The 25,264-nt window shown below is 39.3% G+C and overlaps 1 long non-coding RNA gene across 2 annotated transcripts; it reads left to right on the top strand.

The window, feature by feature from the left end:
• Positions 1-8,249: 8,249 nt before the first annotated feature.
• On the top strand, positions 8,250-19,886 carry LOC127454504 (uncharacterized). Of its 2 annotated transcripts, none has more exons than XR_007899566.1 (3): positions 8,250-8,374; positions 18,286-18,514; positions 18,653-19,886. It is a non-coding gene; the product is annotated as an uncharacterized LOC127454504 (long non-coding RNA). The 2 variants fall into 2 exon arrangements; XR_007899565.1 differs by lacking the exon at positions 8,250-8,374 and adding an exon at positions 9,992-11,458.
• The last annotated feature ends 5,378 nt before the right edge of the window (positions 19,887-25,264 follow it).

Here is a 25,264-nt window from a genome sequence, read left to right as displayed (position 1 = left end):
TTTCAGTTTCCTGGATACTTGTGTTGTCTCTGCAAACTGCCAGCATGGGCAAAGAGGGTATTTTCCACTCATGCCTTCCTTTGACGTCTGAACTCAGTCCTGGCTCTGACCATTTGGAAAGGGGTTCTCACAGATTCAGAACAGGCGCCACAGAGCACAAAGCATGTGCTTAACAGCCCAAGTTGCTCTGTAAAAATTCCTCGTGTAATGTCAACAAACCCCGCATAACAAGATCTCACCTCAGCAGCGTTATCAGAACTAGAAGATTTGCTTATACTTGTGAGGAGAAAGGCAGGTATGCTTGTATAATTTTGCTGGCAGAACAGAATGAGTGTGTTTTAAAATTCCACTTTTTTAATGCGTAAACGAACCCCCACACACACACTTTGAGAATGACACCACTGGGGCGCATAATAGGTTAATATGGGAAAGTGAGTTGGTTATAAATGGCAATTATTATCCCCAAGAGCCCGAATGGCTCTTAAGACCTTTCCTCATGACCCTGTTCCAAGAGAAAAACAAACCATCATGTTTCCCAACTCACCACCGACCCCCTACATAAACACCACACATATGCTTCCCCCCTTCACAATTCTATGAATCTTTGAATATGTTGTTTATTCAAATCATAGTTCTAAAATTGTATATCAAGGTAGGATTCATTTTATTTCTCTGTAATGGTAGGCACAAAGCATTTAGAGTTAACAACACCCCTTAATAAGAAGTTGTTCCATGTCTTGACTTGTTTGGGGCACGTCCCGCTCTGCATTTTTGCGTTACTCAATGCTTTTTAGTCACTTGCACATGTAAATGATGTAAAGCAGTTCTACTCACCAATAGATGTGCAGATATCTCTTCCGCAGTATAAACGGTATTACAAATTATCTTCGGGTTGACACATTTCTATCATAACAGGTATATATACTAGGGTTGGAAATCAGCAGGGACTTGTCAATATGATTTTATATTGATATTTTGGCTTTGATACAATGAAATTGCATTTCTTTATGTTAAGTGTATAGTAACTGTGATGTATTGCGTTCTTTTATTGACTTGTTTCTCTTTTATTGCCTCAGTCAACCACTTTATTGTATGGAAAAAGATGCGATGAAAGTAAATGGTGACTAAGGTTGTTGTTCCGCTTAACATTTATTTTTAAAGAAAGTTATACGTGTTTGGAACAAAAGGAGGGTGAGTAAATAATGACAGAATTGTTCTTTTTTTTTATGGAGGGGGGTGGGGGGGCTTCTATACTTTTCATTTATAATTGGTTACTCACTTTTTTATTTCGATTGATCCACTTCACTCCTAAATCTCTTGCCACTCTGTTTCCATGACTGATATGATATTTCTATCCCAGCATCCCTTCACACAACGAGTTTGCTCATCGTACAACATGCTCTGGCTGAAATCTTGCAAATTACATGTCACAATATTTCATGCAGATGTGGCTTCTGTCTGTTACTCATTCCCATTTCTGTTTCTCTTTTTCCTTTCTTTTGTTTACAGTGACACATAAAGCGCCATCAGGATGATTACATCTGACAGCGATTCAGTACACACACACTCCAGCCAGCCAATCACATGGACACAAAAACATATCTGCTCATTCATCTCCATGCCACGTAGCACACTTTTAGATTACACAAACGAAAAAACACTGTCTCAGTTTCTCGCCGCTGACAGGTTTCGTAAATAGAATCAAATCCACCGTCAGTCTAAGCAAAGCATTACAAACATGAGACAATTCAATCAATTTCAAACAGACTGTTTGAAAAGCGACTCTGTAACATTTGTTTCTATAAACATTTGTACATTTAGGTTATAAATTGTATTCTGCACATGGGCGCTTTGACCACATATGACACTTATGTCTAAACACCTTTGTCTCAGCTTCTAAAATATGGTTTAGTAAGTTCTAATGAATCGTTGGTAACACTTTATGATAAGGTTACATTTGTTAACATTAATGCATTAGTTATCATGAACTAACATTGAACAATATATTTTTACAGCATTTATTAATGCAGTTGTTCATTGTTATTTCATGTTAGTTTATAGTGCATTAAGTAATGCAGGGGCTGATTTAGGCAGGGTTGACATGGGCAGCTGCCTGGGGCGGCATCTTGCCGGGGGCAGCACGGGGCACCCGCACCCCCCTCGTCCACTTCATTTGTACTAAGATGCTTTCATATGGTCGATATTTTGAAAACAGCTGCATGGATGTGACCTTCACTGACTATGATATCCCAAAATCCTGAGCATGTGGTTCGGCGGTTGGTGAAAAGAATAAAAATGGTGTTGATGAAAGCATTAATTTGTTAATAAATGTAATTTTTTTCAACTTTTGTGTCAATTTGTATCAAGCAAAAAGCAATGTAGTTACTAAATATTTTCTTTGTTTTGTCTAAAGCTCACTTGACTTTGTTTCATATCATTAGATATGACATTACGTTGCCATGAAAGGCTATCTATCATCCCAAATTGAAAATGTTGTCATTACTCACTCTCACTTCGTTCCAAACCTGTAACTTACTTAATTCTGCAAAAAACACAAAAGAAGATATTTTGAAAAATCTTGCTTTCTCTGATTTCAATAAAATAGCAGTTAACGGTGACACCACATTCTCCTGTAAACGGAGCACAAATCAAATATTGAGAGACACCAGTAACATCAAACCTCATTGGTACTTGTGTTTTTCGTGACCAAACATCATGACACAAGAATAAGGTTTGATGTTACTGACATCTTTCCATATTTGATTTGTGCTTTGTTTACAGGAGTTAACTTGCGATATAAAGTCAGACGGACTGCTTTTATACCCTGTTTTGGGTGCTTTTTTACATTTTAAAGTAAGTCTCTATCAACTGCCACTGAAATCAGCAACCGGAACTATCTCCTTTTGTGTTCTGCAGAAGAAAGAAAGTCATATTAGTATTAGAATAACATAAGCATGAGTAAATATTTAATATTTATTAGTTCATTTTGGGTGTAGTATTCCTTTAACATAGAATAATGTATCTCTACATCAAACACTTAAGCTTTAATAAGCTTTTTTGTCCTCTTGAGCTTTGACCTGTAGCCATATGGTATATAATCAGTCTTGTATGACCAATAGTATTACAAGTGCGATCACTGGGCCGTATAGGCGTGGGAAGACATAGTAGTTGGTCTATCACACATTCCTACCCCCGCCCACCTGTATTAAATGACCTCCTAAACAACTCCAATTACCCAGCCACTGACAGACGGACAGATGAGACACTGCGTCGGGGGTCTCCAGACGTCTGCAGACCAAGAGAGGAACGAAAGAAACTAAGGGATGGGGAGGAATGAGGGAATGATGGAGAGAGCAGAAATCATGGTGGAGAAAGAGCAGACAGTGAAGGAAAGCACTGAATGATAAGATAAATCTCTCAGCATTTGGGGTATAGATGAACCTCTGGTAGACCATTAGCAAAGTCATCATCATGTATTGTTATTCACCCAGCTGAACAGTGTCCTCAAATCAGTCTGACTATGCCCTGGGCTGGTGGCTGGAGTTTTCCCAACTGCGATTAATTGTCAGCTTGTTCAGCATAGTTACAAAATACACAGCTGATCCCATAGCCAGGCGCCACAATGTTTGGCCTGTAGAGTTTTAGACCTACTGGAAACAGCTTAGTGGAGCTAAGTGTCATTAATAATAGTGAACTACACTGCAAAGTATTTTGGAAAAAATATCGAAGCGTACATAAAAGAAGAAAAATATACTGTAGTTGCAAAATTGCATAAGATATTTAAAGTGGTTTCTTTTATTTTTTTCTTTTTTTTTTTACTTGTAAGCATAAATCTAACAAAACATAAGGAGGTGTATGCTTAAGGGGATATTTCATGCAAATGGAATATTTTGTCATCATTTAGCGACTCCAAACTTGTGTCCAAACTTGTACGATTTTCTTTCTTCAGTGGAACACAAATTAAGGCAAAATCTGCATTCATTTTACTTGCATTTTTTCTCCATACAATAGAAGTCAATGTTGACTAATAAAAATAAACTTAAAGATGTGTTCTCTGGAAAAAAAGCCTTAATGTCTTGCACATTTTTGCTTCTCAAGTAAATCCATCCATCCACTACAGTTAAAAAGTTTGGAATCACCATTATAATTTTATGATTTAGGAATAAAATGATATTATTTCTTCGCTTTCAATTGATCAAGAATTACAGTAAAGACATTTATAATGTTACAAATTACTATTTCTATTTCTTCAAACATTCTGTTAATCCGCAAATCCTCCGCTTGCAGAGGATTTGCACCTTAGGCATTCTAGCAGTCAGTTTATTAAGATACTGAGTTACAGTTTCATCGCATACTTTCTGTAGCACTTCCCAAAGATGTGATTATTTGTAGGACACTTTTCACGGACCTTATGATCAGGCTCTTCTAACAGCAGTTCAAGAACTCAAACTTAGACTTGTCCATCCATTATTCTCATTCCTAATAATTTACCATCCAATCTTTTAAGTTCTCTTGTGCATTCGGCCCTTTTCTTCTTATTTGCCAGTGTCACATGATAAATGGTAAATGGTCTGCACTTATATAGCGCTTTTTTTAACCTTAACGGTTCCAAAGCGCTTTACACTGTGACTCATTCACCCATTCACGCACATACTCACACACCAATGACGGCAGAGCTGCCATGCAAGGTGCTAGCCTGCCATTGGGAGCAACTTGGAATTGTGTCTTTTTCTTTGAAAGTCTGCCTAAAATGCTAACATCCCAGAGTCTTCACTTCACTGTTGCAGATGAAACTGATGTTTGTCATGTACTGGTCATTGAAGCTGCCAGTTTATGACCTGTGAGGTGTCTGTTTCTCTAACTAGAGACTCTGGTGTACTTGTCTTCTTGTTGTTGCGCTTCTGGGATGCCCACTTCTCTCTCTCTCTGTCCTGGTCTGATCCAGTTTGTTTTTGTTTTTTTTTTTTGTTTTTTTTTTTTTTGCAATGTATGCAATACTCATATTCAAGGAAGAGAGATCTTGAGTGAAAGAGAAGTAAAAACAAATTAGTAAAGATTAGAATAATATAAGAGTGTGTAAATTATGACGGAATTTTCATTTTTGGGTGAACTACCTCTTTAAGAGCCATTAAACTGGGCACCAACTTCTTCTCATGGTGCAGGAATTGAAGCGTTGTCATGAGATTTTCAATTCTCAGAATTTATGACTCCTTTTTTCATATTTTCCAGTAAAAGGTTTTTGAGGAGTTTTTTGATAATGGGGGGCTTCTGATTTATTTCTGTTATGGCAGAGTTTAATGGGTGGTAGATAGGTCGATGACAGAGGGGACGATGTGTTGAACCAGAAGTCAAGGGAAGCTTCATAAGTCTTTGAGAAAATTCAAACAGTAACTCCATTGTCCAGCATCTATACATGTTAGCATACCTGCACCTCTCTCAGATCTCATAAAGAGTGCCAAAGCCATTCAGCACAATGTCCTTATCCAAGCACCAAACCCACGCCTGCATTCACAAGAGGTGAACCAGCCCATTTGTAACCTGAGAAATTTGCTGAGCACAAAATCATATCCCCTTGATCAATGGCACATGGTGATTTTGGTATCAGTTTTCTGGGATGTAGAGGAAGCATTTATACTAAGTCAGTTGTTGCTTTCAATGTACGACACTGAAACTCGCTTGTTTATTAATCATCCACACCAGCAATCTAATCTATTGGTTTCATCTGCAGAAACGTGTAGTTCTGTATCACTGTTTTACTGTGGATCAATTTGTGTCTAAAATATTGAAGTAATAAATTATCCTAAATGATCCATTCTGCAATATATATATGATGCTAATTTTTACCACCCCTGCTGAAACCATGGCTTTCTTAGTGCCAATGTTTTCTGCCCCACTGCTGAATCTATAGCCCCATGGCAAAAACTATATATTTTAGCTAAATTGTGGAGCTTGCGTTATGAATTGAATTGTCAGAGTATATGTAAAGACCATAAAAATACTTTATATTCTGTTATCCTCGCTGGTTGCACACAACAATTTGTGTGAAAAGAAATAATAATGGAAGGTTGTTTTTATACAAAAAATAATAATAATTGTTTTAAGGTGACGAGGGAGCCTTTAGCCATTTGGGGTAAAATGCCTCCAGGGGGTTTAAAGAGATATTGTGTAAATATAGGGACAGTCGTTATAGGGCAAAATCTGTCAGCTTAGGCAAATACTTTTGAGACAGCAAGATGCTTTTTTAAAGTAAAAATTTAAGGTAATGCTTATTTAAAATAACCACTTAAAGGGATAGTTCACCAAAGAATGAAAATTCTCTCATCATTTACTCTCAGCAGAACAAAAAGATTTTTAAAAGAATATCTCAGCTACGTAGGTCCATACAATGTAAGTGAATGTTGACCAGAACTCAGAAGGTCCAAAAAGGACATAAAAGCAGCATAAAAGTAATCCATATGACTCTAGTGGTAAAATCCATGTCTTCAGAAGCAATATGATAGGTGAGGGTGAGAAAGAGATCAATATTTAAGTCCTTTTTTATTCAAAATCTCCACTTTTGACCAGCCCCAACCAGTAGGTGGCTGAATGTGGAAGTGAAATTGAAAGTGTAGCTTTACAGTAAAAAAAGGACCTAAATATTGATCTCTTTCTCACCCACACCTATCATATCGCTTCAGAAGATATGGATTTAACCACTGGAGTCATTTAACCATATGGATTACATTAATGCTGCCTTTATGCCCTTTTTGAGCCTTTTGAGTTCTGGTCAACATTTACTTGCATTGCATGGATCTACAGAGCTAAGATATTCTTCTGAAAATCTTAATTTGTGTTCTGCAGAAGAAAGAAAGTCATACACATCTGGGATGGCATGAGGGTGAGTAAATGATGACAGAATTGTCATTTTTGGGTGAACTAACCCTTTAGAAATTATGTTAATTTCAATCACAATTGGTATTTTATAACATCTCAAGTATTCTATAAACAAATTAATCTCCATTTTGATTGGATCAGTCAATGTGAGCCCACCTTGAATATTTTTAAATACATATACCACTGAAAAAAACCAATGTGTTTTTTTTACCCCAAACACGATCCTTTCACTTATTGGACAGTTATTAAAAAACTTTTGATTTAATCACCTTGAACAAAACTGAAAATGATAAATAAGTATTTTGTTAAAAAATAAATGTGATATTTCAGGGATTCTCATTAGCTACATAAATTTACACAAAAAAAACCCATTAAATATTAGATCAAATTACCTCAAAATCAGTACTCTTGTAGATTTTGTTGCTATTTAATGTATTGGGAGAAAATAAAATCAAAAGTACCATTTCCTCCAGGGGGCCTTTAGCCCTGTTGTACGGTATATTTAAAAAATCTAGTTTACATAACCTAATCAAAAACCTTTAAAGCAGTAAATAGCAGTATTTAACTTCATACTCAATTCACCAAAAACAAAGCCGTAAAATGCAACATAGAGACTTTTGGGAACACTTTTGAGTGTTGATGCAAAAAATCTTGGGGGTGCCATTTCATTACATAATTTCTTCAAACATACTTCCTTTCTAACAATTACCCTGCAACACAGATTTACTGTGAAGTAGTATTGAAATAGCCGCTGTAACAAACAAATGGCATCTCACACCATCTGTAAGGAGCTGTCAGAAGTGTTTTGAAAGGAATCTTTTGAAATCTTGCCACTACCTCTGAAGCTCCTTAAACTATTTAGATAATTTACCTCAAATTCATTTTGGGGATTTGATTAAATTAAATCCAGAAGTGTGTTCAAACTCTGCAAACAGTGTTATCATCGAACTTTGAACAGCTGAACCTGAACGGTCGATCATATCAACAAACATTTCACTGTTTCAACAAACACACCACAGCTGCATGGGTATGAAAAGTTAGTTTAACATCAACATCTTTCTAGTCTTAAGTTGTTAGTGGGTTTGCATGTGGGTCATGCTACCAGCAAAATAAGAAATGTTTACAACGAATGTAACACTAACAATAAAAGCGCATTCGGCTAACAAGGGCAAAGGAACACCTGAGTATATCTTGGGATTTACTTTACTCCATAAGCTTACATTTGATCATATTATTTGTGAAAAATTGGCTTCTGGTTACACAACCCCTTTTCCTGTTTATTTTGTCCAAAAAACGAAAGAGGGCTCAGGGCTGTGTCAGACAGCCTTTCAATAAGATCAACAATCAAAGGGCCTTCTCATTAGAAACAGATGACAGTTCTTCTGCCCTGCACCACGGCTTCGAAAAAGAGACAGGGTTGAATGACCTCTCAGATGCCAGTTCAATTTCATTTAAACCAACTTAAGAACTTGTTTGCATTTTCGTCTGATTCAGCACTGAGGTTTGTGTTTGCAGAATTTAAACTGATATCACCAAAATGAAACATTTGAGTTTATGTGGTAATTGTGGTATTTTGAAGTTTATCATTCCTATTTTCAGTTTGGTTAAGCTTTTGTGTTCTAAACTATATAATGATGTATTCATATGGACAGTGAGCAGGCCAGAAAGAATAATTTGGCATCTATGAAGTATTTGAGATTAAATTAGCTACTTTCATGGGATACAAAACTGCAGAAAGTGTAGACTAAAGCCCAAAGAGTACTTCGGTCAAACGCGAATGCAAGGTGTACAGGACACATACAGGACACATGGTGCAAATTTTGTCATCAGCAGAGTGCTAGAGCACTGAATGCATGCCCTTACAAAAATTGAGAGTTCATGGCAAATTTGCGCAAACTTGCCACAAATTCGCCACTGATTATTTTCACATGAATATGAACAAATGGGCAAACCTGTGGCAAATCGTCCATTGTTGCCAAAGGTTTGCTGCAGGTTGACCTCTACCGGTGAAGAGATGGAAACTTCTGGCAAACATTTTGCGGCAAATCACAAGCTCATTTGCATGTGAAAATAACGACTTGCCGATTTTTGTAAGGGTGCAGCCTGATTTTTGAAACTGCACTTTGGAAATATTTGCAATAATTTGTGGGTCCACAAGGTTGAAACACTCACAATTAAGCCGTTGCTTTCACGAAGAAGTGCTAGCAGAAGATGTAATTGCCGCTGAACATCAGGGGATGAAGGTGGAAACAACAACAGTGGATGTGCACATTTTAGGAGGTTAGGATATACCTGCATTTGTATACCTCTAGTCTGAAAGTAAATAATGATGGGTCTAAACTCCTGAAGAGAAAAGGGCCAGTATCTCATAGCAGTCATAGTGCACATGCACCAACTGCCTGTGTAAGGCTAGCTTTCGACAGTATGCTAAGCATTTGTGTCAAAACTGAAGTATACTTTGGGCATAACACTCTTAATACTTGCTCTGATTCAGAGTCAAAACATTATTCTCTGTGTCTACAGTATATGATCCTGCCAATTCAGAGCTTTTGTGGCCAAAATCTTAAGCACAAATTCTTTTGCAGTTTTTGCATTGCTTTCATGATAGGTTGTCATTACATTTGTTGTTGTTGGATATGTCTCATGTCCAATTGAATTTTGTGGCTCTTTTTACTTTAATTGGATAACAACATGCATCTGTAACTGGTACTAACAAAAGAATGTCTTGCTGGCCCACAGATTTTTCCTTTTCTTGCAGTAATTGAAATAACAACACAGGCATTATTTTCTGTGCTTTAAGAAGAAATTAAACTTGTTGAGCTTTGAAAGACTGAATTAAATAAACAGCGGCAGTGGCGATTGCTTTAAGATTACACAGGAAGCACACAGGCTTCACCTAAAATTTAATAAGAAATATGGCAACTGTGATTATATATATATATATATATATATATATATATATATATATATATATATATATATATATACATACAAATAATCTATGTAAATTACATAGCACTCTTTGTGCATTATACATTTGTGCTATAGAAACCATGCTTTAATTGGAGTCTATGGCAGATACATGTACCATTATATTTCAGGGGAGTACAGAGCGATGTTGATTGGACAAGAGACTCTAAACACATCATTTTGGATCCTTCCCAGAAGCTGTTCTTTCTGTTAGAAGCAATCTGTGGCAGCGGGGGTGTGGTCAAGTTTCTGCCCGGAGAGAGAGAAAGCGGTAGGGGTGCATACACCTGAGCCAGATTATGATTAACACCTGTTTCTAGTTGCAGTGAGCTTAGGGAGAGCGGTATGAAAGGACCACGCCACCGACAAGAAGGAGAGAGAGCCTGAGATCTTGAGTCCCGCTTTAATTTAAGACAATTAAAAAGCCTTACCTGAGACTGAAGAAACCTGGTTCCCTGTGTCTTCCTTCCCTCCCTGTGTGAAGTTTTGTTACACTGGTGCCAAAACCCGGGAACATGGAACCGAAGGAAGTACGCCCCCTGGAGTCCTCGCCACTGGCTGAAGTCCTCAACTCCCTTGCCGGCCTGCACAGCTCCCACCAACAGGCCCTGCTTGAGCTCCATCAGGACCAGAATCACCGCTTCAATGAGATCCTCAGGGCTCAAGCAGAGGTCCGGCAGGCGATCCGAAGCCTCCTCAGCCAGGAGAAAGCCCCGGCTGCAACCCCGGACAACACTAGTCCCTAGCCCCCGCCCTCACTCGTGAAGATGGGTGCAGAAGATGACCCCGAAGACTTCCTCGACCTGTTTGAGCAGAACGGCGAGATCTGCCGTTGGCCATGTGCTCAGTGGGCGGCCCGGCTTATCCCTTTGTTGTCCGGGGAGGCCCAGCTCGCAGCTCAACAACTGCCGGCGGCTAGTCTCCTGGCCTATGACGTCTTGAAGAAAACCATCCTGCAGTGGGTTGGCCGGAGCCCAGAACAATACCGCCAGCTCTTCCAGTCGATAAAGTTGGAGAGGACCGCCGCCCATTTGCCTTTTCTAAATGTCTCCATGACACCTGCCAGATCTGGCTACTGGCGGGGGACCGCGACATCAAGGGAATTATCGACCAAGTGGTGCTGGAACAGCTTATCCGTCGGCTTCCAGAAGGGGTGGCAGAATGGGTCCAGTATCATCGCCCGGCATCGCTGGAGGAAGCGGTCCAGCTGACGGATGACCATATGGTGGTGTACCCAAGGGCGGAAGAGCCCTCTCTCTCTCTCTCTATCTTCCCCCTGTGCTTCCTCCATCTCTTGCCACTCCCCCCTCCCCTCTCACTCTGTCCTCTCTCCAGGCCCTGTTCCTGCACCCCGGGGGCGTGGAAACCCACTGCTGAAGCTGGTTCCTTGCTTGCGCCAGTTTATCCCTTTCCCAGCGACTTCAGTGCCTTCCCGTTCTCCCCCTTCCTCAGGTGTGGGCGTAGCACCTGGGCCAGCCTGCTGGCATTGCGGTCATCTGGAACACTTCCAAGATCAGTGTCCTGTGATGGAGCTGGGAACTTTTGAGGAACTTTAGTCCGGATACCTGATGCTCCACAGGCTGCCCCTGATCAGGCTGGAGGGTACAGGATACCGGTAAGAGTCAAGGGGAGTACACACCAAGCCTTGGTGGACGTGGGTTGTAATCAGACCACTATCCACCAATGCTTGGTTCAACACGAGGCTTTGGGCACAACCAAAAGGGTGAGGGTGAAGTGTGTGCATGGGGATATTCACAATTACCCCGTGGTGACCCTTGTGATCAAATTTCGGGGAACAAAATATAGAGTGGGCCATGGTTAGTTCCCGCCTCACCCATCTGCTGATTTTGGGGAATAATTGGCCTGAATTCAGAAATGTATTAAAAGGAATATGTGCGGATGGGTTCTGCACAAAAGCGACAAGATGTGAAATGTGCGATGCTCTGGCAGGGGAGGCGAAGTCTTCGTCAGCTCCATGTCAGGATGACGTGGGGGGGGGTGGGGGGGAGAGGCTGCAGCCCCTCCCATCCTCAGGGGATTTCCCGAAGGGGATTTCCCTTTGGAGCAGTCGCGAGATAAAACCCTCAAGCACGCCTTCAACCAAGTCAGAGTTATCGATGGTCAACAACTCCGGCCAAATGTCGCACTTTCATGTCCCTGTTTCGCAATTATAAACGAGCAGTTGTATAGAGTGATGCAGGACGCTCAAACAAAGGAAGATACAACCCAGCTCTTAATATAGCGGAGCCGCCGGGAAATGGTGTTCCAGGCAGCTCATTATAATCTGATGGCGGGTCACTTAGGGGAAAGTAAAACACTGAACCGACTAATAGCCCGTTTTTATTGGCCAGGCATTGGTGGCGATGTTCGCAGGTGATGTGCGGCATTCCGCGAATGTCAGCTAGTGAATCCACCGGCCACGCCAAAAGCGCCATTGTGCCCCCTTCCGCTGATCGAAGTCCCCTTCAAGAGAATTGGCATTGACCTCGTCGGGCCATTAGAGCAGTCAGCACGCGGACATCGCTTTGTATTAGTCCTAGTGGACTATGCAACACGATATCCAGAAGTTTGTGCATGAGGATGCTAGAAATTGGGACAAATGGCTCGATCCCCTGTTATCCGCAGTACGAGAGGTCCCGCAAGCCTTCACTGGGTTTTCCCCATTCGAGCTGCTGTATGGGCAGCGCCCGCGCGGCGTGCTTGATGTCATACGCGAAGCTTGGGAGGTGGGACCTTCAAACAGTAAGAATGAAATTCAATTCGCTCTTGATCTTAGTGCAAAACTCCACACCTTGGGGCAACTAACACAGGTGAATTTGCTCCAAGCTCAAGAATGACAGAGCCGACTGTATAACAGGGGAACTCGGCTGCGTGAATTTGCACCAGGAGATAAGGTACTCGTATTACTCCCCACATCGGGCTCCAAATTACTCTCCAAGTGGCAAGGACCCTTTGAGGTCACACAACGAGTGGGGATCTCGATTATGAGGTAAAGCGAACCGATAGAGGGGGCGCACGTCAAATATATCACCTCAACCTCCTGAAATTATGGAGGGAGGCAGTCCCTGTGATGTTGGCTATGGTAGTTCCGGAGAGGGTGGAGCTCGGGCCGGAGGTGAATACAAAACACAATCATATGACCCCGGTCACTTGCGGAGACCACCTCTCACCATATCAACTCGCCGAGGTTGCCAAGTTGCAACAGGAGTTTGCAGATGTGTTTTCCCCTCTACCGAGTCGTACAAACCTCATCCAGCACCACATCAAGACTGAGACGGGGGGGTGGTACGTAGCCATCCCTATCGATTGCCTGAGCACAAAAAGAAAATTGTCCGGGAAGAATTGGATGCAATGCTCGATATGGGGGTAATAGAGGAATCCCACAGCAATTTGTCCAGCCCGGTTGTTATAGTTCTTAAGAGTGATGGGTCTGTATGGTTCTGTGTGGATTATAGAAAAGTCAACACGGTGTCTAAATTTGATGCCTACCCAATGCCTCTCGTTGATGAGTTGCTCGATCGGTTGGGCACTGCTCAATTTTATTCGACATTGGATTTGACAGAGGATTATTGGCAGATCCCCTTGACACCAGTTTCCTGTGAAAAATAGCCTTTTCCACACCGTTTGGATTACACCAATTTGTAACACTTCCGTTCGGCTTGTTTGGGGCCCCGGCTATGTTTCAGTGTCTCATGGACCAAATCCTCAGACCGCATTCGGCTTATGCCGCTGCCTATTTAGATGACATCATAATTTACAGCAATGATTGGCAGCGGCACATGCAGCATCTGAGGGTGGTTCTATGGCCTATGGCCGTCGCATCATCCAGGTGGATGCTGCACACTGGTGGTTGTTGAGGAGATTCCCCCTATACTATGTAAAGCACTTTGAGTGCCTAGAAAAGCGCTATATAAATGTACATTAGTCGCAAGCTCTCGCTGAGGTAGACTAAGTACAGCACCGTTGAAAAGGAGTACTTGCCATCAAATGGGCGGTCCTCACTCTCCGGTACTACCTGCTGGGGTGGGTCTTTACTCTCTGTTCAGACCACGCCCGCTCCAATGGCTCCACCGCATGAAGGATACCAATGCGCGGATCACCCTTTGGTATCTGGCTCTTCAGCCATTTTTTTTTTTTTTTTGTGTGATTAATATTTTTATTGATTTTTTTCAAAGCAAACAAAACAAACAAATCATATATACAATAAATCTCTTCAGCCATTTAAGTTCAAGGTGGTCCATAGACCGGGAGCACAGATGGCTTCCTTTCCAGAAACGGGAGGGAGTGGTAGACAGGCCGGATGTCTCCCTGGCCTAAGTCGGGCAGTGGGGATATGTGGCAGCGGGGTCGTGGTCAAGCGTCCGCCCGGAGAGAGAGAAAGCGGTAGGGGTGCAGACACCTGAGCCAGATTATGATTAACACCTGTTTCTAGTTGCAGTGAGCTTGGGGAGAGCAGTATATAAGGACCACGCCACCGACAAGAAGGAGAGAGAGCCAGAGATCTAGAGTCCCACCGAGTAGTTGATGTGTTATTGTGAAGCTAAAGAGTTAATGTGAAGCTAATGAGTTATTGTGAAGCTACTGAGTTACTGTGAAGCTGTAAGCTCAGAAGAGTTGACAATTAAAAAGCCTTAAGTGAGACTGAAGAAACCTGGTTCCCTGTGTCCTCCTTCCCTCCCTGTGTGAAGTTTTGTTACACAATCTTACAGCATTGCTATCATGATTGTTCTCCCTTCAAAGTGCAGGGCAGATTTATCCTGTGTGGAATGCAGGGTATATGATGATTGGTCGAGCTCTCAATTGAATCCCTGAATCTCATCACCTTATTGTTTGACTTTGAACTACAGTATGGTTACATCCTTAACATAAGTCCCAAGTTATGCTGAATGATGTGTCTGTCTGCACTGGATTCTTTGCAGTAGTTGCAATAGCAATAGTTTGCAATAGTTGCAAAGAATGCAAGCAATTACATATGCATCATATTGTAACAAGCATTATAATATGCATCATTAATAAAAGACCACTTGTGCAAATTAGGGTGAACTGCTTTCAATCCAGTTGTCCCACAGCTTAACCATCTAAAAAGTATCCAAAACTGCTCTAAAACCAGAGAATTTACCAATCTGACCAGGCTGGGTGAAGGGGAAGGGGGGGGGGGGATGGGGGTTCAGCAAGGTTATCACTGACTTATCACAGTCAGATATATTTACAAACTTCCTCAACAGTGACATGTCCTGGAGATGACTGGATGTCCATGGCTTTTCGGTTGCACTCAAATCTACATGTTTGCGACCAGCCTGAGAGATGCGGAGTGCTAAGAACGGGTGCAATATTACACCCATGCCCGCAGTTTACCCAGCTGCTTTGCATGTCTAAAACAATCTCACCATCTGCTTTTACTTCATGTCATACTCTTAGAAGGGAGGGGTTGAGTGAATGGAACAGAGATGGCTGACTGAAAACAACATTGCTGGTCTCTTCTGGATCATATGAGCTGGATATTTGACTGGATTTTGGATAAAGATACTAGAGTTAGCTTAATTTGTGACTGGAAAAATCTGCCTGTGTGATGCCTGCACAGCAGGAATTTATTTAGGATTAAGACTCCGGACATGGTAGACAAAAATAAAGTGCAGCTGATTTCCCTCTTTTTCCTTTCTATGTCATTTATAGTGACAGTCACCTGCTGTGATGTGGTACTCCCTCCTTAGCTGTGACCTTTCTCCTCACTGCTGCCTTGAGTAATTGCCCCTGTGTTCACTAGCAGGCCAGGAAAAGATGAATGACCTGTTATTCCATAACAAGCTCAGCTCCCCTCCAAACTAATTACTCACTTACCCGCTAAAAACAAACATACACAGCAATGAACTTAAAGACCCCAAGAAATCACTTGAGGAGTTTCTGTGTTGAGGTATCTGCTATTGAAACAGACTGATCTCACAGTGAATTCGGAAGCAGTAGGTTGACTTCTCTTAAGATAAACTCAGTCTTTGCTTACCAAAATTCGAAGCTCTGCCCCCAGTGGCCATTGCAGGAAGTGTTTTTGAATGTTTGGGCACTTGTGAGCTCCACTTTCCAGGTGAAATTCCCATGGAGGGGCTCCAAAATCAAGTTCTAATGCAAATTGTTTTTAGCTGTAAAGGATTTAATAGAGTGAAGCGCAATACATATTTTATTAATTCTCCCACCAAACCCTAAACTTTACAATCAGTGAAGTAAAAATGTAATGTTAGAGGGAAAATGGAACCTCTGAATCACACTCCTCACTGATTTTGTCACTGATGATATGCACTTCCAGTCGCACCACAGGAGAAGGTAGGCATTCTTGAACCGATGCAAAAACCTCTGATGGGAGATGCCACTTGTCAGTAATTTGGCATAATGAGGCAGATCTCAGGGTACTGTAACATTTGGAAGCAACATTCTGACTTCCAGTGTGATCTTACTGATTGAAACAGGAAGTCTGGGTGAAAGAACATCAAAGGGATTATCCCTTTTTTTGAAAATAGGCAATAGACCTTATTCATAGCAGAGCCATATTTGATTTTTGACGTGAATGAAAATAAGGAAGTTAGGAGCTTTATATAGCAATGGCATCTGCTGTATAAGATCACATCTCATTTTCCAAAACTCGTGTTTTCTGGAGGTTTTTGTCAACTGAAATAGCTCAGAAAGACGTTTTTTCAATTATTCATCAGCAGAACAATCCCCAAAATTTTAAACAGAAATGCAACCCATTGAACAGAATGGAAGTCTAACCCTCACAGGCTTGTTGCCATTACCATCAAAAATTAAAGACGGCACTACTGAGAATAAGGTCCATAGGCTGTAATAACATCAAAGCCATGAATCTTGATTTGCTACTTAATTTAAGTCTATGGCCACCATAGTTTCTACAACATGGCGAAATTACAAGATATTGCACGATGGCTTGTACGAAAGGTTCGACTTTCATTCCTGTCAAGACCAACCAATTAACAAACAGAATTTCAAATCGATACAATATAGGAATACAATTTTATCTAGCCTCCTATCCAACACTTTATTTTAAGAAAGGTAATGTCTGTGAAAAAAATTGGTTACTCATTCCATATTTATTTAGACTGATGCATGTCAATAACCTGTATCATGCTTCCCTCGTCTTGTACTAAACCCCAATGTTTTCTTTCTTCCATAGTACACAAAAGTTATTTTCCTGTTAAAATAATGGTTTAGGGTTTGGGTAAGGGGTTAGACTTCATGGTTAGGTTTAGGTTTGTAATTTTAGTTAGGGGTTACACTTCCGAAAAACTGTAAGAATGCTCGTTCAAAACCCTGTGGGTTAGTGGTTAGGAAAAATCACAATAACATTGTTCGTTGGCTCGTTTATTTTTCTTTGTGGGAGTAAAAGTCATATGTTTTTTGTGCAAGCCAACATGTACGATTTCGCCATCTCCTACTGTTATTATGACTTTGTTGTTCATGGCAGGTAGTATTAGGGGGAGAGACATTCTCATTTTAGAGAGCATTGTATTGCACAAAATTGACAGATTGATCTGTGTGTAGTGCAGGATGAGTCATCAATATGTTTGGTACAGTTTCTTAGAAGAAAGAGACTGTAAATTGTAATTGCTTATTTCTACTAAAGGTTCATTGTGCCAACTTTTGGAGTACATTGCAAGAAAAAAATAGTTCTTGAGTTGTAATTAGTCTTTTTTTTTATTTATTTATTTATTTATTTATTTATTTATTTTTACTTGCTTTCACCTAAAAAATATCAAAAAATCCTTAAAAAAAAAAAAAAGAAAAAAAAAAGATAAATTTACTTGAGCAGCAAAACTGTTTTAAGATATAAGACATGTTTTCAGAGAATGTACCTTGAATATATATTTGTCTTACTGCACTGGCAGATTTTTCTTTTACTTTAAAGGAATAATTTACCCAGAAATGATAATTTTCTCATCATTTACTCACCATTATGTCGTCACAAACTCCTATGACTTTCATACTTCTGCAGAACACAAATGTTTGGTTTAGGTTGAGAACAGTCCAAAATATAACAAATTTTTCACTATAAATATTGACATCTGCAGTCTCTGTTGCAATCATGGTTTCAAGCTCGATTACACTTCATAGAGCCATCTAGTGCTCTGTGCATGCGTCAAGCACTAGGAAGTGTAATTGAGCTCGAAATCATGATCGTGCCTAGAGACTGCAATGGCAAGATGTACAGTAGCATTTTTAAAAATAATTTTATTGGGATCGCGAGACAAAAAAATATTTGTTAAGAATATGATTTTTTGCACTACATGAACTAAAAGCCTCAAAACTCATACTTTTATTTCATGGGGCCTTTAACTCTTTTTTTTTTTTTTTCAGTTACTGTTTCTTCTCCACTCATTCCCAAACAGAAGTGTCCCACAATATATCCTAATAAACTTTTCACCTTGTCCATTCGGTCAGGTTTGTCCGGATTCGAGACCCAGCTGTTTGGTGCTGCTCCACATGTTAATTACGAGAACTGACATTTAGCGCAGCACTAAAAATAACCATAATAACACACTGGTGATGATGATGAGGAGGTGCTGATACCCGGCTTGACGTGTGGCAAAGGAACGCCCTACTGTTTCCTCTGGCTGTGTAGCTACAGTCACCATGACAGCGCAGTGACCCTGTCCCACAGGTGTGGATGGTGAGTGTTTATTTTGAAAGCACTTAGCGCTCAGTTGCCCCTCAGCTGCATGTCTCACTACACCTCTGTGGAATGTTTGGCATTCTGCTCACTGGTGGTGTCATGTTTTTTATAATTCCTTTTTTTTTTTTTTTCAAGGGGGTCACATTTGATTGCAGTCCCTGCATTTCAAACCTAAAGTAAACACCTGAAATACATAGAGGGGAGAGATTGTCAAAACAAGATGCTCTTTGTTGTGCAATTAGATCCCAAATCCAGGCACGTCTGGGATGGCCGCCGCCAAGCAGTGCGAAGTGTACGCAAAGGAACGCAAACAGCATGCAGTATGCGGATGGCTGCTCGTGATGGAGATAATGTCCATAATCTGGCACTGGCACACTGATGGGATACAACCTGTACTCTACGTTCACTGGGTGGGGCCCATGGCCCTACCGCTGCAAATAGCACAAACATTGCTTTCTCTCAGCATGGCAGTGAGCAGAGTGAAACAATAGTGAACTGCGATCACATCAACAATTATGGTACAGTGTTTTGGCAAATTATGGACATTGCATGCTGTGTTTTTGGAAAACTATTGTGGGTTTAAGAGGCCACTTGTGAAAATTTTTCTATTTTGCATTATTTTCTAAATCCATAATGTTCATTACAAATTATCCCTTACAAAAACTGAGAGTTTATGACAAATTTGCCGCAATCTTGCCGCAAAATCACCACTTATCATTTTCACATGCAAATGAGCTTTGCTGCAAACTTGTGGAAAATTGTCCATTGTTGCCAAAGGTTTGCTGCAGGTTCACCACTACCGGTGAAGAGCTGCAAACTTCTGGCAAACATTTGCATGTGAACTAATGAGTGGCAAATTTGTGGCAAGTTTGCCAGAACTCTAGATTTTTTGTAAGGGATATTATGTCCATCGTAGGGCTGGGAAATGTAATGCGTTAATTTCTGCGATTAATAGTTGACTGTTTAATCACATTTTAAAATAAATTACGCAATTAATGCAGGATCCATTTTTTTGTTTGTTTTTTCCCACTTCCTGAAATGTATTAATGTTTTTCCCCACTTTCTGTGGCTAAAATTGGTATATATAAATTTTCAGGAGGTACACACTCGGCTTGACTAGCACAGGATGCAGTGCATGCTTGTCATTTTGCAAAATGCATGTAAACATGGGAACTGATTTACTGTATGGAGAATGAAAACTTCACCCGCAAACAGTGAGCCATATCTCTTCGCATCACCCGAAAACGCTCTCCATCTGACATTAAAACTTCAGCAAATGAAACTTTAGCACTCAATTTAGTTTGTATCTGTATGTATAATGTCTAATAATGAATTGGAAGTGTACACTTAAGTTTATCTTGCCAATAAAAGTTTGATGGTTTAATTGTTCTGTGTAATGTGTGTCCAAAGACGAGATCCACGCAATCCATTTGTTTTTGAATACTCTTAAAATACCCCTTCTGTTAAGTTAGTTGTTGATCAAAAACAAAAAAGAAACATTTAATTCTAAAAAAGAAGCCATGCACTCAACCAAAACATTTCTGAAACACCCACTGAACTTATTCTTAAAAAGACGTTTTAGCGCTTGTTCTACATATCAGTGTAAATATTTGTAAATTGTACAAACTATACACGTAAAAAAAATAAGCATGTAACAATATGCAATATATGAATTTCAAGACTTCATATTTATTGATGGAATACATTAAATTTTTTTAATTTTTAAAAAGCTATGTTATGATTAAAATGATGAAAAACTAATGATAAAATTAAATTTGTACAATTAATATTTCTTAATGTTCCCTTCATAATTACCAGCATTGAGAGAGAGAAAGTCTTTCACATGTAAGCAAAATGGACATTATAACTGAAATATAGCCAATCAAATCAAAATCACCGTTGGTACACATCTTTGGTTTTGTGTCGATGAAGTAGTACTTGAGTCTTACTAATGGTGTTGTGGGGGAACTTAAGGCAAAAAAGGTTGCCAAACACTGTATTAGAATGTGAAATTTGAAGATTTATAATTAATTTACCCTAGTGTGTTACAAGACTTAGAAGACTTCTCTGAATATGATTTCTTCTTTTTTATCAGTCAGTTAACTGTCAGTATGAGGAAAGTTATTACATTTTTTTACCCCACTTGCCTTACATCATAGGTTCTTGTTTACTGATGTTTCACATCCTTCTCTGGTTTAATCTTCCCCACATTTTGATGCACTTACAATCATGTCTATTGAAGTGTCTCACTAATATGAAGCATAGCAGCTGTTTGCTTTATAAAAACAGTATGCTCATCACACAACAGCAGGGCTTGTTGCCCAATATGCTGGTTAACTTGTCATTGTCTAGTTTGTGAGTTCATCTCAAATAATAGGACACAGCATTTGTTTAGCTCATGGGTTTGACTCTCCCAAATGTTCTGAAAGGCTAGGATGCTTTGCTTTCATTACACAGCCTAATGAGAATGCAAGAGCAGTCTAAACCACCATCGTAATGGCTTCTGAGATCAGAGAGCACATGTCGATACACGCGACAAGGTCGCAATCTTTGATGTGCACTAATGGTGCACGTAAATCCAAAAGACAGGATGAGTTAAGAAATAAAAGAAAAATGAAACGATACCATACAAATCAAATAGATTAAAGGATATAAACAAGGCAGGGGAAAACGAGAAACTTGCGTGCACATCTGCAATCTGTTTGCAATTTCTGTGACGATAAATGGAACAAAAGTTTCAGTACCTGAGTTTTTAGTGCTGAATGAAAGAGCGATCCATCATGATGTTTGTGTCGATCGCATGCAAGGTTGCATGGAGCGCTCTGTCATTAAACTCTAAGGTAATTTGTTTTTGTGTTGCATGCAAGTAGACCTCTTTCTACAGTGTATGGCTCGGGGACCTGATGATACTTCCAGACCAAATGTTTATTTCCTCCCCGCTCAACCACATGCACGTTCAAAAGGCTTTAGATGTATTTTTATGAAACTTTGCAAACAAGTTTATCACAAGCATGAACCCTTAAAGGAAATTTCCACCCTAAAACACTTTTAGACTTTTACACAGGCCATTCACACGATGACTTTTGTTTAGGACTTTTGAACTGTATTCAAAGAATAGTTCACCCCTTATTTATTTATCAAAGCAAGTATACTGTTATTTTCTCTGTGGAAAACAAAAAGTGAATTTTGAAGAATTTTCACACAACTTTTTCCATACTATGTTATTATTTACTTAGTTCCTAATAATTTACTAATCATATAAAAATGTACTCAACCTCATGTAATTTCCATATGACTTCCTTTTTATGTGGAACACAAATGGAGATGTTTTAATTAATAACTTGGTCCGTCTATTCAATATAATGGCAGTGGATAGTGCCTCACTTTAAAGCTTAAAAAAATCATAACCTAAAAGTATCATGAAAATCATCCATGTGACTCGTGCATCATATTCCAAGGTTTTGGTGAGAAACAACCAGAAATGTGGCTCTTTTTATACTGCAGACTAACTCAGACCCAACTGGAAACCCTCTTTAATTTGCTTGGTGTGACAAAGGATGTTCCTGGATAGCCATTTCTTTCAATTTGAGTTCTTTTTGTAATTTTTCAGTGAAAATCTTGACGTCTGTTGCATGTTCATGAGTGCTATCATGAGGCCATGTTCACACAGCAGCAGAATACGGTTGTCAGTCTTGTATTTGAGTGCTTAATAAGGTTATGTTCACAGAAAAGTCAGTTATTTATGAGAGTCACATCTGCATTCTATAACCAAACTGACACCCGCAAATTTTCAGGACTTACAACTGCATTTTCGGCAAACCCGTGCTGTGTGAACAGAACCGTACAGGACAACTAGTTGTTAGTCACGTCATATAATGTGAGAACCATGTTGCACTGTACACGCACGTGTCTGGTGTATTTCATGTGGGTTTTCGGTAACTCACAGAGACAGAGATATGAGCTGCGTGTCATCTGAAGATCCTCTGTCTTCCGCCGGAGATGCTCATACAAATGCAGCGCTCTGCACTTGGTTAAAAAGCATTCAAAGCCACTGTCGGTTAATTATGATCTGATGGATGAACTCGTACCTTGAATGGACTCGTTTATTTAATAACACTGCATCAATTGTGATAAGACATGTTGTGTTATGGACGTCGCCATCTTTGATATTTACTTTAGTCACTGTCAGGTTACAGCTGTCAGAATAAGGGCTTGACTTCGGATGTTCGTTCATACAGACAGTATTCAAGCTGCTACTGAAAGCTGTTAAACAGGACATTTTTAAGAGTCACACCTGTAAGTAAATGCGGTTGTCCATTCCAATTACTGACTGTGTGAATGTAGCCTGACAGAAGTACATTCACAGTGACTCGCGTGTTTAAAACCAAAGTAAATTCTCATGTGAACGAGCTTCTCTCATGCACACATTAATGCGCAATGGACGTCAAGATTTTCAGTGAAAAATTACTTAAATTGGAAGAAATGGATTTCCAAGATCATCCTTGGTCAAACCAAGCAAAGTAGTGAATGTTTCAAATTGGGCCTTAGTTAGTCTGCATTTTAAAATGATCCACATGACTCAAGAAAACTCTTTCAAATTAATCTGTGACTTCAGTTATTTAATATTAAACCGTCCCTACTTGAGTTATAGTGCTTTGTGTGCATTAAAATCAAACTGAATGTTTACCATTTGTAATATCCCTTTAAACAAATACATTTTGTCAGAATGGAGACTTTATTGGAAACTGATGTAGTGCAGTCATCCCATCAATATTGCGTAACATCACAATCAGAATTAGCTTTATTGCCAAGTATGCTTACACACACAAGGAATTTGTCCTCGTGACTAAACTTTCCAGTGCAAAGAGAATACAAAACAAGGCAAATATAATTAAAATAAAATATTATACTGTAAACAAAAATATACTGTATAGAGAAATACACAGTAGGACAGAATAACATATGTACAAATGTTCTATATACAGTTATGTGCAAGAGAATGTAATGTAATGTGCATTTGTGTGAAATCATTAAAATCAAATATTCCATGTGTAATATTTCCAGTTGGATTCATCTGTACTTACTAAACACTCATATCTGGAGCATTAGTAAGATTTAGATGTTGTGCAGGGAATGAGAGAGCTGTATGACTACTGTTTGGTTTGCGTCACGGCTCTAAATTATATCTGTCATCAGTTTGGCCCATACTGGTTTCAGTTGTTCCCTTTGCAGCGGGCACTTGAGGAAGTGGTTTTCTATCACATCACATAAAGGTTAATGCGTTTAAGGTCCTACATGTGTCTGTGATTGTGGTTTGACTGGGGAGAAGTTTCTGTTCATTGATGAGCAGCTACTCATGTGCTCAACACAGGCCAGCTGAAGGCAAGTGCTCTGGAAAATCAAACTACAGCACCATTTGGCCAATGCATTGATCACTTAGATAATCTATCGTGTATCACCGTGTCCTAACTAGACATGACACAATCAAATGTCAAGCGATATCCCTTAACAGCTTTAACTAGCCTAAGGTGGTTAGCTTGTCTCCTAGTCTGACCAGGCTGGTTGAGAGGGGTGATGGATTTAGAGTGGGTTTTAGGCTCTTGTCATCTGGTCAGGTTTGGAGACTAACTAGACCAGCTGAACACCATTTTGACCAGGCTGAGAGACCATTTTAAACCAGATAAGACCAGCAAACCACATTAGGCTGGTTTATTCCAGCAGGGAAATAAAATGTCAATGTTATCTGAGTTTTCATCCTTATCAACCATGATGCATGACAAGATATTCTGGATTCTATTTTTCTCACATCTAGATAGGCACACCCACAAAAAAATCTCATTGGTCCAACAACGCGAAATGTCCCGGAATTTAAATATTTTCCTGACAAGTTCACACATATGAACCCTTGTTTATAAACACACTATGCAAGGCGAATCAAATGCATGATTCTTATATGAATCATAAGAATGTCTAAAAGTAAACTGGATTGTTTGGTGATTGAGATTTTTCACTTTGGTATGAACAATCCTTTAAACTTTAGTCTACTTACTATAATGTTTTAATATTCTGGAAAACATGTCCAAAGAAGGAAATTTCCATCAAATTTAATTTTGAGATCTTTAACTAAATTAAATGAGTAACAATTAAAATATCTAAGATTTTACTTCTTTTTTTTTTTTTGTTAAAAATTGCTCATTTAAATTTGATGGAAATTTGTTATGAAACTGAAACACGTAAATCTTGAGACTATTTTTTGAGAAAATGTTTATTTATTTAATGATTTCCTTTGGTTTAAATTGAGGTTTTTTTTTTTTTTTTTTTAAACTTTACACATAACTTTATACATATATAGTTATACATTTTAAAACATTGAAATGTTCAGTGTGAACCATAAACTCAAGAAAACTGCTTATAGGGCCCGAAAAAGTAAATAATATTTTGAACCTGTACACGCAAAAAAAAAAATACAAAAACACAAAAACTATATATATATATATATATATGTATATATATGTTTACACATTTCAGTTTCATAACAAAATTCCATCAAATTGAAATGAGTAATGTTTTCCAAAAAACAGAACAAAAACAAAACAAAAAAAAAAGATACAAAAAAATAAGTAATTTCCATATCAAACAAGGAGTAAACAATCTTGAATAATATGTTTTATTTCTTGGATGATGGCCAGCAATACATTTTTGGTCATTGATCAGGTATCCAGGAATTTTACAGGGCCAAGGTGGACA

This window comes from Myxocyprinus asiaticus, chromosome 16 (assembly GCF_019703515.2).
Source record: "Myxocyprinus asiaticus isolate MX2 ecotype Aquarium Trade chromosome 16, UBuf_Myxa_2, whole genome shotgun sequence".
NCBI lineage: Eukaryota > Metazoa > Chordata > Actinopteri > Cypriniformes > Catostomidae > Myxocyprinus > Myxocyprinus asiaticus.
This window is presented reverse-complemented; position numbering and strand designations above follow the sequence as displayed.